The sequence below is a fragment of the Schistocerca cancellata genome, chromosome 10 (assembly GCF_023864275.1).
Source record: "Schistocerca cancellata isolate TAMUIC-IGC-003103 chromosome 10, iqSchCanc2.1, whole genome shotgun sequence".
NCBI classification, from domain to species: Eukaryota; Metazoa; Arthropoda; class Insecta; order Orthoptera; family Acrididae; genus Schistocerca; species Schistocerca cancellata.
In genome coordinates, this window is record NC_064635.1 from 95,928,803 (window position 1) to 95,945,292 (window position 16,490).

A 16,490-nucleotide genomic window follows, 5' to 3' on the forward strand; every position below is an offset into this window, starting at 1 on the left:
TTCCAACATACATGATTAAATCATGCCCTGTCAGCAGACACTGTTACTGCAACCACTTTGTTGGCTGCTAGCATCATTGGTTCTGAACTGGGAAGGGGTTAGGCAACTCAAGGAAAATGACTAATGAACCAAGGTTGAGGCAATGTAGGGTACAATGTAGGGAAGTTTGCTCCTCAGCAGTTCAGAAAAGCTGGTGTTAGTATCAATAATGCAGATGGCACAGGCTGTGAAGCAGTCATTTCATGGAAGAACATTGTGTCAGGCAGCATGCCCGACAATGGGGTGGTCTACCTGTCTCTCAGCAACAGTTTCTCAGTGGCCATTCGTATTGAAATACAGCTTCTCGGTTGTCATGCCCATGTAGAATGCATCAGAGTGGTGGCAGCTTAGCTTGTAAATCATGTGACTTGTCGCATAGGTAGCCTTGCCTCTTGATGAGGTAGGTGATTTTGTGATTGGACTGGTCTAGGTGGTGGTGGTGGTGGTGGTGGATGTATGGGCCAGGATTTGCATCATGGTCTATTACAGGGATATGGGAAAACATACAAGGGAATATGAGCAGGCGTTTTAAAGGGATGAATGAAGATATTGTGTAGGTTCAGTGGACAGCAGCATGACACTGTTTGAGGAGTGGGAACGATAGTGGGTAGGCCATTCCTCATTTCAGGCCACAAAAAGAGGTAGTTGAAACCCTAGCAGAGAATATGATTCAGATTCTACAGTCCTGGGTCATAATGAGTCATGAGGGTAATGCTCCTCTGCAGCTCAGCAGTGGGACTTTAGGAGATGATGGGTGACAGGAGAAATCTCCTGGGACTCATCTCTCCAGTCATCCCATCACCCCCAGTTAGCCCCACCATCTGGCCACAGAGGAGTGTTCTCCATGTTACTACCACCCAGGAATGGATCAACTGAATCATATTCTCCAACAAGATTTATGAACGTGGCCTGAAATGAGACATGTCCTACCCACTATCCCTCCTACACTTACCACAGTGGTATTCTGCCACCCACTAAAACTACACAATAACTTCGTCCATCGCTACACAACCCCTGTTCCCAACCCCATGTCTGATGGCTCATATTCCTATAACAGACCAAGATGTCCCATACATCCTCCTCCACCACCATCACCAGTCCTGTCAGAAGCATCAACTATCCCATAAAATGCAGGGCTACCTGTGAAACAAGCCATGTGATATACAATCTAAGCTGCAAACACTGTGCTGCATTCTACTTGGGCAAGACCACAGACAAGCTGTCTGTCTGCATGAATGGTCACTAACAAAGTGTCCTGAAAAAACAACAGGGCCTCACAGATGTTGAGAGCACTGTCCAAAATTGTGTCTTAATGACTGCATCCACCGATGTGCTTCCTACCAACATCAGCTTTTTAGAACTGTAGAGATAGGATATATTGCAGGGTGGGTTCCTATGTTCCCATAAACCTCCTGGTGCATCCTGCACCTACTTAACTGTTTCCCTGTTCCCAGTCCAGCATCACACAACCTTATATTCCACAAAAGCATCCATAGTCTGCAGTGTAGTGCATGGTAGGGTGTAGTTTCCATTCTAAGAATTGTTCGGGATTTTTTCATATTCCATTCATGTATAGATCTTGGAAAGAATAACTTCTTAATTCATCTTCCTCAAAATCTATGAATGATATAAATATGGGTTTGCTTTTCTTCAAGCTATTTGGATGGGCAAATTCTAAAGTCTGAACTGATATTTCTGTAGAACAAAAACTAACCTTACAGAGATAATGTTCTATCTGTTTATAGATTCAGTATGATTTTGCACTTTTAATCTACATTTCATAACAAATTCTGGTCCACTATCACATCTGTCCCTCAAAATGTCAGTTTAAAATGTAGTGTCAAAATTCAATCTCACCATTAGATAAATTGGAAATTTTCAGTGTTCCCAGATACAACAATTTTTTATGGTAACTTACATTTCTTCTTTTTCTTCTTCTTATTCTTATTATTATTATTGTTCATTTTTCAACCTATTCCAGGATTACCCCTACTTAATTTTGTGTTGACAGCACTGAAATGCCCTGACCAGATATCCTATTCTTCCTTCCACAGTGCTTTAATAATTCTCACTACATATATCTTTCCATTACAAAGGAAAATACAGAAGAAATGCTTCGGTTTCCTTTTCACGCCACTGCAAAGATGAGTGATGTAGATATTAGTGTCATTTTCATTGAGAAACAGCTAAAATCAGTGACATTGAACAAGGATTAATGGCATGAAGTAATCCTTGTAATATCCTATATTCAATTTATACCTCAGTCAAATCCTGTTTTCACTGTAATACATTACACTGTAGATATCTTGAGCTAACTGTGCCCAGTGATTGGAAAGAAGCACAGGACATACCTATCTACAAAAAGGATACCAGAAGTGTTTAACAAAACTACCACACTATCTCATTGACGTCCATGCATTACAGAACCTCAGAACAGACTCTAAACTCAATAGTTCAACAGAATTACCTACTAGATGCTTACCCACAAAGATTCTGATCATGCATGCTGTGTGAAATTTTGGGTGAAGGATGTAGGGACAAATGATTACCACAGGTTGAGGTCAGGATGATTTCTGGAGCAGTGAATGTGTTTTAAGGATAGCACCCAGATTCACAGTTCAGAAATGCTTGTGGTGGTGGTGGTGGAGGTGGGGACAAACCAGGTGGCCTGGGCTGTGAAGCAGCCATTGAAACTTGGTAGGTTATGTTCATCTGCATGCTGCGCATGGTGCTCCATTTTGCTCTTGGCGATGTGTCATGTTTATGATAAGCATCAATCTATCCTTTCTGTAACTGTTGACTTTTTTTTCGTCATCAGTTTTCTGACTGGCCTGATGTGGCCCACCATGAATTCCTCTTCTGATCCAAAATCTTAATCTCAGAGTAACAGTTGCAACCTATGTATCAATTATTTATGGGATGTATTCTATGTTCCTATCTCCTCATTCCTTAGCTTACAGGCCCACATAATTTTCAACATTCATCTGCAGCACAATCTCAAATGCGATTCTTTTGTTCTGGTTCTTCTGCAGCCCATGTTTCACTATCATACAAGGCTGTGCTCCAAACATACTTTCTCAGAATATTCTTCCTCAAATGAAGGACTATGTTTGATACCAGTAGACTCCTCTTGGCCAGAGAACACCTTTCAGCCAGAGCTAGTCTCCTTTTGATGTCCTTTTGCTTCATCCATTATTGGTTGTTTTGCTGTCTAGGTAGTAGAATTACTTAACTTCATCAACCTTGTGACCATCAATTTCACTCTCAAGTTTCTCACTATTTTCATGTCTGCTACTTTTCATTAATTTCATCTTTCCTTAGATTTACTCTCAATTCATATTCTGTACTCATTAGATTGATCACTGATATACTTTTACCTTCAGTTTTAATCAGATTCCTGAATTTTATCATTGCTGCTATGCTGTACAGATTGAACAGTAGGGGCGAAAGACCACATACCTGTCTTACACTGTATTTAATCAAAGCCATTTGTTCATGGTTATTCACTTATTATTCCCTCTTAGCTCTTGTAAATATCCTATTACCACTCTCTTGCTATAGCTTACCCCTAATTTCCTCAAAATTTGAAATATCTTGCACCATTTTACATCGTTGAACACATCTTCCAGGTCAACAAATCATATGAATGTGTCTTCATTTTTCTTTAGTCTTGCTTCCATTATGAACAACATCAGAATTGCCTCCCTTGTGCATTTACCTTTCCTATAGTCAAACTGATCACAATTAATAAATCTTCAATTTTCTTACCCATTCTTATTTTTGTCAATAAGTTGGATGCATGACCTGTTAAGCTGATTGTGTGATAATTCTCACACTTCTCAACTCTTTGAGTCTTTGGAATTGCATGGATGATGTTTCTCCAAAAGTTAGACGTTTTTTGCTGGACTCATACATTCTACACACCAACATGAATTATTGTTTTGTTGCCACTTCCCCCAATGATTTTAGATATTCTGATGGAATGTTATCTACCCATTGTGCCTTATTTCATCTTAAGTCTTCCAAAGCTCTTTTAAATTCTGATTCTATTACTGGATCCTCTATCTTTTCTAACTAGACTCCTGCTTCTTCTACCACATCTGGCAAATCTACCCCTTCATAAAGGCCTTCAAAATAGTTTTTCCACCTATCTACCCTCTTCCCTGAATTTATCAGTGGCCTTCCCATTGCATTCTTAATGTTACCACCCTCACTTTTAATTTCAGCAAACATTGTTTTGACTTTCCTACACACTGAATTAGTCCTTCTGACCATCATTTCTTTTTCAATTTCTTCACATTTTTCATGCAGTTATTTCATCTTAGCTTCCCTGTTGCTATTTATTTCATCCCTCAGCAACTTATTTTTGTCTTCCCAAATTTTCCTGAATAGTTTTGTGCTTCCTTCTTTTATTGATCAACTGAAGTAATTCTTCTGTCACCAATGGTTTCTTCACAGTTACCATCTTTGTACCTGTGTTTTCCTTTAAACTTCTGTGATTGTACTTTTTAGAGACATGTGTTCCTCTTCAACTGTTCTGCCAAATGAGCTATTTCTTATTGCTTTATCCAGAGCCTTGAAAAACTTCAAGCATATCCCATTCCTTAGCATGTCTGCACCCCACTTCTTTGTGTATTGAGTCTTCATAATTAATCTCTTGAACGTCAGCCTACACTTCACAACAGTTGACATTATGAAGTAAGTAACTTCTAGGCCAGTAGATTCCAAATCTTTAGTTAAGGTATTCAAGGAAATGCTTCTGTGATGCTAGACAATCAATTTATTCCTATGTAAAGGGGAAGAAATGTAATTTATGAACTTCATAGTTTTTCTGGTGTAAATTACAAAGAGTTATTCATGAAGTTGCCCTTATTGAATCTAATACAAAATTCAGTAAGCATTTACAGACAGAAATAATCAAACAAGCAAAACATATGAAAATTTCCAAATGGCATTGAAATATTCAACTATCATTTTACAGATAACCCACATAATCGGGACAAATATATGTTCTTTATCTTCAGAACATAATGAATCTTTAAATTTGCTGCTGCTTTCTCCTGCATACCATTAAGTCCTGGTCAGTTTTCCAAGCAGGTAACCTCATTAGGCTGCGAAGTTTTGTTCCTGTGCTTGGGAAATATTTTGTCTTTGTTGTGAACCATAACATTTTGTTGGTATTCCTTTTTTTGCTAACAAAAAATTCAAAATCACTTTTGTCCTCAATCAGATAATAAGATAGAGGGATCATGGGTGAAATTTGTGGCAATTGGATGCACTGTAAATCCTGAAGGTGTAAATCTAGATTTGGGAATTGCTTGAGGTTTTGAAGGAAAAATTCCTGTTTCTTTGAAAAAGTCAGCTCAGCTGGTGTCATTTCTTTCAGCCAGGCACTTCCAAAAATCACACTTGTGACTGTTTTAACCCTTCCAATTGTCCAGTACTTAAGTCAGCAATGTCCCAGAATATTCAAATTGTTTGAAAATACCCTTGTCAAGTAGCAAACATTCACATTTTTAATTCCTTTAGAAGCAATTTAGAATCTGTAGTTTCCTTGAGCAGCAGAGAGAATAAGAGGCATCAAAGATGTCATTTACCTCCATTAACAATGAGGTAGGTTTTGTGAGGATAACGGCTATCACTGAGCCTTATCTGTTACTTGAAAATAAGTGTCATCAGGTAAATTGATATGATTTTCGTCTTTATACATCTTTCCTCTGAACAGAATCATGGGAGAAATACTTTCAACTACAGCATTTACATGTTCAACTACTGTTGCATTTTCAGTTTGTACATGAGCAATAATCTAACGCCCTCATATTACAGCAAATGTATGAAGCAAGTGTCGCTAAGGTTTTACTAGACTGACTTTTCCCCATTCAGTTACTCACTAGCTTCATACAACTAATAATTTTGCATATTCAATAACTGTGTTCTAGTAACAAAGAAATGAGTTTTTGAGGCATACATAATGACAGATTTCTTACAAATTACTTTGGATATCTAAATAACTCACATTCTTTGAAGCTGGTAAATTGTAGCACTCTAGGTGGAGGGGGGGGGGGGGGGGGGGGGGGAGGGCGCAAAAAATCACAGCTTAAATACATTACTAGTGCCTCAAGCACATGCTAGCAAGAGATTCAATACAAGCTGTGACCTTCCACGTCTCACTCATACTTTCAGAATTGAGCAGTGGGTTTCATTTGAAACTGGAAACTTATTTCTTTATGCCACATTCATTCATAATAATAAATTATTTACAGTAATCAAGTTGTAATCAATGGAAACTAAAATAGTGACACTGGATGGAGTGACTCACTTTTTGTGACCATAAGCATAAGACAGGTTATCCAGATGTGAACCATTGATTTTCAACAACATTACGCACACATTTTTGTCCCATACAAAGGAGACAGCTCTCAGTAGTATTGTAACAGCTGTCTCTCTACAATTTATTTTGTACATTGAAACAACTAAACATAGTGAAAGAAGCAGTATCAAAATTCATAAACACGGCTACAATAACAATGGAGCAAACAGAGCCAAATGGAGGATGAGAAGTAGATAAAAATTTGTGAGAAGAAATTGAAGAGGAAGAGGAGGCATTTCATTTCTGTTCATGTAACAAGACACTGGCTGAAAAATTTAAGAATGATGAAGTTACACATTTCATTGGATACAGTAGTCAAACAACATTTTCCCAAAATATATTTTTACAGAATCTCCATTTACTACCGTATCATAATGCAAACAGATGAACAATTATTGTAAACAGCAAGACACGTCAGTACATTCATATGTAAATATTTAAACAATGAAGGAATCCAGGACATAATAATGATAATAATAATATGAAATCAGTAAACTGCTACTTTCCACAGAGTGGAGATAAGTCGTACACAGGCACAACAAAAAAACTACCAAACATGTGAACTTCAGACAAACAGCTCATCTGTGAATGACCATTGTCTCTGACCTCTGAGGTGGACTGTGAGCAACTGCAAATGATGGGTGAAGCAGTTTGGGTGGTGAAGAGAGAGATGAAGCTGGTACAGGATGGGAAAGTGATAGAACGGTAGATGTGGGTGACTGAAGTGATGGTTGTGGGTGCATACAGTGATGTGGTACGGACAGGGCAGGGGAATTATGTGCAGTCAGAATGCTGGACAAGGAAGTGGTGAGGAGGGGGGGGGGGGGTGGAAGGGTGAGGAAAATGTGAGAATTAGAAGAGCAGAAAAAAGACTGTGCATGTACTTGTGAAATAGAAGGCTGTGCAGTGCTGCAGAGTGGTCCAGTTATCACTCGGCCACAATTTGTCTGTTTCCTTTCATGCAAACATACAGCTTGTTGGTTGTCACATGCAATAGAACATGGCACTGTGGTCACAGCTTAGCTTGTAGATTACACAAGCATCTGTCGGCCCACACGCCTCTTACACTGAAGGGTGTATATGTGTATTTTCATTCATGTGTGTGTTAACTGTCAATTGTAAGTGCTTCCAAACACACACTGCCATTCATTGCCATCTGACTGGATCTGAACAATTATACAGTCCTTTAAATTCCTGGTCCCCATATAAATTGACAATTTAAATTGCTGTCTGTGGACACTAACACTTTGGTTCATCTGGGCTGAACTGTGATGGATTCGATGAAATAGCATGCAGGAGCAACCACCTGTGGGTGAAAATGCAGTGAGCTTCAATGGAGCAGCATGGGGATGAAGCCAATTTCATTAGATGATGGATCTCACTTGACTGATTGATTGATTGAGAGGGGTTATGGGACCAAACGGGGAGGTCATCAGTCCCACGATTCCTAAGTTAGACACACAAGAAACAGAGTCCAATGAAAGTGGATGGACCTAGTCAGGGGAGTCAAATAATAAAATAATGAAGAGTAAACACACACAGTAAAAGGCATGTAAGTTTAGATCAAATGTGAAAACTTGGGAAAAAAAAGGAAAAAAGTGGGGTGGTCTTCCCATGGGGGAGTGATCATGGTCTTGTTACCATCCATGGGTTGGAGGGGTATGTGAGGAATGATGTGAGGTGCATTACAGTGAGTGGAGATGGGGATCCCAACATAAGGAAATGATACGCATGCCAACAGGCAATCCCACGCAAGACCGTGTCAGGAGGGAGACAGTCGTCATTGGCAAAGAGTGCAGGGTACATCGGATGGTCAGGGAATTGGTGAATGATGACTGATTAAGAAAGTAGTCGTTTGCTCAGTCATATGTGTAGAGGGGGAATCCCCACTTCTATGAGGAGACCATCAATGGGACTAGTGAGAAAGGCACCAATAGCCAGATGAACCCCACAATGGTGAAGAGGGTCAAGCAGATTCAAAGTGGAAGGCGTGGCTGAGCCTTGAACCTGACCACCACAATGTAGTCTGGAGAAGACCAGGTCACAGTAAACATGGAGAGATGTGTTACACAGTCTGCACCCCAAAATGCAAGGACCAGGACGTGGAGAGCATTAAGTTTCCATATACATACAGTATTTAGGTGGCAAATGTAGGGCAGCCATGTCAGCTGGTTATCAAAAATAACGCCCAAGAAACAGGACTGTGCTGCAACATCAAGAAGCTGGTCACCTAAATAAAATTCTGAAATGGGGTGTACTGTGAGTCAACGATAAAAGTGCATAACCTACATTATGGAGGGAGAAAACTGGAAGCCATAGGAGTTAGCCCAACAGAGCCCCATGGGATGATTTTTGGAGCCGGCGCTCAGCAGATCTACTTAGTGGGAGCTGCATCAGATGCAAAAATCATCGACGTACAACACCAGAATAACCAGAGGTCCAACAGAGGTCACAAGCCCATAGACAGTAAGGAGGAAGAGTGTGACACTTACCACAGAACCCTGTGGGATACCATTCTCCTGAATTCCAGGGGTGCTGAGGGCAGTGCCAACTTGAACCCGAAAGAGCTGCTGAGAGTAAAACTCACGGATAAGAATCTGAAGGGGAACATGGAAGCCCCAGTCATGCTTGGTAACTAAAGTGTGATGGGACCAAGCCATGTTGTGTGCCTTATGTAGGAGAAAAGAAGACCATGACAAGGTGCTGACAGTGAGTAAAAGCATGTCAGATGGCTTTTTCCAATCCAAGTAAATGGTCAGTTGGAGATCATCTCACTTGGAGGCCACTGTGTTACTAGGACAAAAGGCCCAGAGATTCGAGTACCCAACATAATCTGAAGCTAACCATCTTCTCATGCAGTTTACGTAGTACATTTGTCAGATTAATTGGGTGGTAGCTGTCGAGAGCCGTTGGGTTCTTCCCGGCCTTAAGGACAGGGATAACTATACTGTCTCGTCATTGTGACAGAAAAGCAGTTGTGAACCTAATGCAGTTGAAGATCCTAGACCATCTGGTTGTGGACATAATCTGGGCCAGCTGCAATGTCCTGTGAAGAGGTAAGAGCCTGCAAGAATTCCCATTCAGTGAAGTGTTCACTACATCACTCAGTGTGATCATACAAAGGGTGGGGGGTCTGGTCAACACTGCATTAGTGTCTGAGAAAGGTAGCAGGATAGAAAGATGATGTCAATGAAATCACAAAGTGTTCTTCTGCGAGGTCCAATGGATCAGTGCACAGACCACCTTTAATGTTAATGTCCTGGACAACTGACTGTTACTTGCAGCCCAGAGCACTACGGAGCTCGGACCGAACCTGTAATTAAGAGGCATACGTCCGCAGAGAGCACACACAGTGCTCCCAGCATTCTTTTTTATGCTGCTCAATAAGGTAGTGAGCCTTAGCATGAATGCACTTAAAACTGAAGAGGTTCGTCTGTGAAAGGTGTCGTTTAAAATGACGCAGTGCCTGTCAGCGGGTGTGGACAGTGACTGTAACATCCCTGGCACTCCAAAGTACCGATCAACGATGAGGGGACATGTTGGTAGGGGGGACAGCAGTGACAGCAGCGTGAAGAATAGTGGCAGAGGTGCCTCGCAAGACTGCACAAATGCAATTCGACAGGGAGGTGTAGAAGTGCGCAGCAGACGTATACAGAGGGTAACTGGCCCTGTGGAATACTCGACTTGGGGTCCTGTCTGCCAGGCGGTGGCAGGGGACCGATAGAATCACTGGAAAGTGGTCACTGTCACAAACGTCATTACGGGCTGGCAAATGGAGGGAAGCCACGAAGGCAAGAGAGGAGATCGTGAGATCGATAGTGGTAAAGGTGCCATTAAGAGCATTCGAGAGGGTAGGGGACCCCTCATTGATGAGACACAAATTCAGGTCCCTAATAAATTGGTCAAATAGGAGACCCCCACCCATTGAAGTGTCACTCTCCAACAGTGGATGGTGGGCATATAAGTCCCCAAGGAGGAGAAACAGCTGTGGGAATTGTTGGATTAAGGTAGACAGTGCAAAGTAAGGATTTATCCTAACTGGAGGGAGGTGGACACTGCAAATGGTGATTGCCAGAGGCGTTTGCACTCTAACCACTATTGCTTCCAAGTTGGTACATAGTGGGATCCAGTCACTACGACGTTGGAGTGAACCAAAGTGCAGATCCCACCAGATGCTTCCCTGTGGCCAGTACATTTCTGGCAAAGGGTTGCATTTCTGGTAAGTGATGATAGTATCCATGAAAATTCCAGTGGATGATTGTGTGGCCAGAATCCAGATTACTCACACACACACACACACACACACACACACACACACACACACACACACACACACACACAAAACCTTTTGGAACCTTGTCTTATGATTTATCTTTCTTCTTGTTCATTTTCTCCTCCTCCTCCTCCTCCTATTTCAGAGGCAGAGGAGGGTAGAGCACAGAGGGAGTACAGGTTTCTGCAAGATCCAGAACTGAAAGAGAGCAGGAAACCTTGGGATGCACAGACTAACTGACTGATTGTAGGAGTCTTACAGCCTGAGAGATGCTGGGCAGAGGGGTCTTGGGAGAGAGCCCGATCATTGACAGGTGCCAAAAATGGGCGTACTACTTTGGCTGGTGAGAGGGAGCAGATCCAGACAGGAGGTTGTGGCAACAGCAGGGAAAGAGGAGGGAGAGGGTATAGGGGGATGGGGCTGGGCAAGGAAAAGGTAGGTGGAGGAAATGAAGTAACAGAGAGGAAAGCTGAAGATTGTGACACTAGATGGAGTGTCACATACTTTTGGTGAACCTCAGCATAAGACAGGTGATCTGGAGACTTGTATTCTTGGATTTTCTTTCTCTCTTGTATGCCTGGCAAATCTGGCTAGTGAGGGGAGCCGCTTTCAGTACATTTGTCACACACAGGTGTCAGAACACAGGGGCTTCCCTCATGGACTGGGTGTCCACAGTCAGCAAACAGAGTGTCTGCCATGCAACGGGATGACATATGCCCAAAACACAGCCACCGAAAGCACCACACAGGTGGATAGGCATATGGCTTCACGTCACCATTGTAGCACATAACCTTGATCTTCTCTGTGAGGGTATCCCCCTCAAAAGCTAGAATGAAGGCACCAGTATCAGAGCAGTTGTGTTTGTGGCCCATATGCACATGCCAAACAAAATTAACGCACACTTCTCCAGATTAGCCCACAGTTCATCATCAGTTTGCAGGGCGAGATCCAAATGAAAAATCACTCTCCGCACCATATTCAGAGATTGGTGAGGGGTAATACACTGGCACATTGTCAAGATGATCAGAGGTGCAAAGAGCTGCCGATTGGGATGCAGAAAATGCTTTGATCAATAATTTTGTCCTGAATATTTTCCACAAAAAACAATAGCATTGTGGCAGTGAATGTGTTCCCATATTTACTCATATAGATGAGGTAATGGGGTAAGTGTTTCATCCAAAGATGGCTAGCCTGGCCCTCCTCCCATGGTGTAGCGAGGGAAGGAGAGGTTGCTGGGTAACATGAAGCAACATTCAATGATTGTTCACCATTCGAAGAAGCACCCGTTTGAGATCGGCCAGATTTTTGCAGCTCCATATGTTTCATGCATCAAGCATCTGCCCCAGTACCAGCCAGTGTGACTAGCGGCTCTCCCCAAGGGTGCTACATAGCCAAACCGAGGTCTGTCTAGCACAGCGGCCATTGGCAGGAGTTGTGATGCTCCAAGAGCACAAGCAACCACTCCTTGGCATACATGGGGAGTGAACAACTCAGGAATCAGGAGAGTGCTTCCTGTGTTGTCAGGGGACTCAGCCCGATGGGTACATAACACCCCCATCACACAGACTGGCTATGTGTGCCGGTGACCTAGCAGGGCAGAAGGTGGCTACCCGGGGGAAGGGAGACAGGAATCCTCACTGCAGACGCCAGGGAGGGAGTTGTTCCCCAAATGGCTCACACTAAAAAGAGGAAATTTTGAAGTTGAGGTCAAAACTCAAGTGGGGACCTAAAACCAAACAGGATGAATGAACAGGCAGAAAGAACACAATTGCAAACAATAAAGAAAACCAGGTGGATTGCCATGTCCATTTTTTTTTGTGTGTTTAGGGCACTCACCTACTAAGGTCATTAGTGCCCAGTCACAAACGTTAGTAGAAAAATTCAAGGGAGCAGTACCAGAGAGTACTTACAAAGACGCAGATCTCTTTGGAGATGTCTGTCAATGCAATGAAACTAAGGATATGAGCTTGGCCGCAGTATCAGCAGCTTCATTCCCAGGCACCACAACGTGGCCAGGAATCCACAACAAAAAGGACACGGGTGCCAGTATCAGCTAGCGACTGAGGGGACCATTGAATTCATTGCATGGGAGGGTGGTCCGAATATGAGTCCCAGAGACTCTGAATGGCGCTCAAAGAATCAGAGCAGATGGCATAGGCAGAATGACAATGGTGGAAGATATACTGAACAGCCTGATAGAGAGTAGAAAGCTCAGCTGTAAAGCTTGAACACTGGTCAAGGAGCAGATACTGAAAGGTATCATCCCCAATGACAAAGGCACATCCGACGCCAGCATTAGTCTTGGAGCCATGTGTGTAAATAAAGCCGTTATTAGTGGGCCTCGAACAAAGTTCAAAAAACCTCAAGTGGTATATCAAATCCGTGATGTTCTCCTTTGGGAGCGACCCGAGATCAAGGTGAACACGAACCTGAGCCTGGAGCGAAGGTGGCATCGGGCTTTCACCCACTCGAGAAGTAGTAGGGAGGGTAAAATCAAGTTGCTGAAGCAGGTGACGAAAGTGAACTCCTGGAGGTAACAGGGCAGAGACATACAGCCCATATTGGCAATCAAAAGAGTCGTCAAAGCAGCAGAAATATGATGGGTGGTTGGGCATTGACGTAAGTCGGCAGGTGTACCGACAACGCAACATATCGTGCTGGTAGTTTAGTGGTAATGCTGCAGCTTCGGCATTCAGACTCTCAACAGGGCTGGTGTAGAATGCTCCAGTCGCCAGACGTAACCCCCAATGATGGATAGAGTTTAGACGGTGTAAGATGGACGGCCGGGCAGAAGAGTAGACAATGCTCCCAAAATCCAGCTTTGATCTGACAATGGACTGATATAAGCGAAGCAGGACCATTCGAGCTGCTCCCCATGATGTACCACTGAGAACACGGAGCACATTTAGGGAATGGATACAACGAGCAGCCAAATAAGGCCCATGTGGAGACCAGCAAAGTTTCCTTTCAAATGTAAGACCTAAAAATTTGTTTCTCTCCATGAATGGGAGAGCAATGGGACTGAGATCTAATGCTGGTGGAAGAAACTGTTTGTAACTCCAGAAGTTCATACAGACCATTTTCTCACCAGAAAAATGGAAACCGTTAGCGACACTCCAGGAATATAGACGGTTTAGACAATGCTGAAGACAGCGCTCCAGGAGACATGTTCTCTGAGCGTTGCAGTAGATCGTAAAGTCATCCACGAAAAGGGAGCCTGAAACCTCAGCTGGAAGGCAATCCATTATTGAATTGATAGCTATGGCAAAAAGGGCCACGCTCAAAATGGAGCCCTGGGGCATCCAATTCTACTGGCGAAAGGCATGTGACAAAACAGAACCCACATGTATCCTGACCATATGATCCATTAAAAATGCATTAATAAAGAGAGAGGCAACTGTGAAGGCCCAAAGTGTACATGGTGCGGAGAATTCCCGCCCTCCAACAGGTGTCATAAGCCTTCTCCAAAAAGTTGTTCATAATGAAGGTCGACAAGGTAACTAGGTGGTCAACGGCAGAGCGGTGCCTACGAAAGTCACAATGGACAGTGGCAAGAAAGTATCAATATTCAAGGAGCTAAACCAATTGAGAATTCACCATGTGCTCCATCAACTTGCAGACGCAGCTGGTAAGGGAGATGGGATGATAACTGGAAGGAAGGTGATTGTCCTTTCCTGGTTTGGGCATGGGAACAACAATTGCTTCACGCCAGTGTGTGGGAACATGACCTTCAGTCCAGATGCGATTATAGGAGCGAAGAAGACAGCCTTTACCGGAGCAAGAAAGGTTCTTCAGCATCTGAATACAGATACCATTGGGCCCTGGAGTATTGGATCGGGTACGGACGAGTGCACTTTTGAGTTCCCGCACGGTGAAGGTGTCATTGTAACTTTCACGATTCAAAGACTGGAAAGAAGGTGGCCGTGCCTCCTCTGCTTATTTTTAAGGGGCGGAAGGCAGGGTGGAAATGGGCAGAGCTCATAACCTCTTCGAAAAAGCGGCCGAAGGCATTTGAGATATCCTCAGCATCCACAAGGACTTCATTCGCCACAGTCAGGCCAGAAATCGGAGAGTGGACCTTGGTGCCAGACAGCTGGCGCAGGCCAAACCAGACTACTGAAGAACGGGTAAAACTGTTGGATGAGCTGGTGAAAGCCACCCAGCAAGCCTTATTGCTTTCTCTGATAACACGACAACATTGTGCACAGAGTCGTTTATAACTGATACAGTTTGCCAACTTAGGATGGCGCTGGAAGGTGCGTAAAGTACGTCACTGAGCACGAATAGCGTCGCTGCATGCGGTAGTCCACCAAGGGACTGGGACTCGACATGGAGAAGAGGAAGTATGAGGGGTGGAATATTCAGCAGGAGTGAGAATAACGTCCATGAAGTATGCGACCTGACTATTACAGCTGGATAATTTTGGTCATGGAAGGTCACCAGGGAGGTGAAAAGCCCCCAGTCAGCTTTGGAGATGTTCCAGCTAGTGGAACATGGAGAAGGAGTGTGATGCAGGAGATGGATTATGCAGGGGAAAAGGTCGCTCGAGTATGTATTTGGATGAATGTTGTTCAACTGTGCAACAGTAACTTAAGCTTGCAAATTGTTAATGCATCTAATGTCTGTCCCTGTAATTAATTTGATTGATAAAATTGTTTGTTGAAACTGCCCAATTCATGTGACCTTTCCTTGTTTTGTGAACTGTGTACTTCCAATATCATGCCCTTTTCATAATGGTACAATTGCCAAAATATGGATTCTAATTAATTAAGCCTGCTAAAGTTTTTACTGCGAGGCTCATGACTGTTTTAATACGCTTTTAAATTGTAATAATATGAATGTTAAGTAATAAATTGTATTACATAAAACAACAAATGAAAAAATATGTGAGTCCACATTCCACTTCTTTTCCTTAAAGCTGTCCAAACACTAGTTGTGTGGTATCAATGTCTTAATGATGGAAGATGAGCAGCAATGTGACTCGCACTTCATGGAACACACAACTAAAGATTCAACAGATAGGTTCATAGTTCATCTTCCATTTCAGGAAGAGCAAAGTTTGTTATGCAATTCTTTCCACAATGCAGCAAAATGCTTCTCTCAGACTGAGCAGAAACTAACAAGACAATCAAAGCTTTTGGAAAGCTACACAGAGTTTATGAGGAAGTATGAAGGTTTACGACACATGGCAGTACTAGTCATGACAGAAGCCATTTCATAGTACACGCCACTTCAGCTCAACTACTAAAAGAGAGCAGCATTTGATTTTCTTGCCAAATCAAACACAAATTTGTCACTAAACAGTCTTCCAATGATATGACCAACCATTCAACATTATTTGTAATCCATAACATTATGCTCTTCGTGAAATCTTCTCGGGTGATCAGCCGAGTAAAGGCGTCGTCTTCTCGCAACGTTTCGAAGGGTTTTGTACCCATCATCTTCAAGCGAAGTCACTTCGCTTGAAGATGATGGGTACGAAACCCTTCGAAACGTTGCGAGAAGACGACGCCTTTACTCGGCTGATCACCCGAGAAGATTTCACGAATGGAATACGCCGAGAAAGTCTCAAATCACATTTATTCATAACATTATGCTTCCACATACATCGCATTGCCTTCACAGTAGACATGGAGAATATGCATTGACAAGTTCTGGTAGTAGATGAAGATCGCACTTTCCAAAGAATATTGTGGAGGAGTGATAGATCTGCACCACCTCGGGAATACGAATGAAAGACGATCACACACAAAATGACTTGTGCGCCCTTTCTTGCAGCCAGTAATCTGTTACAGTGAGCTCACAAAG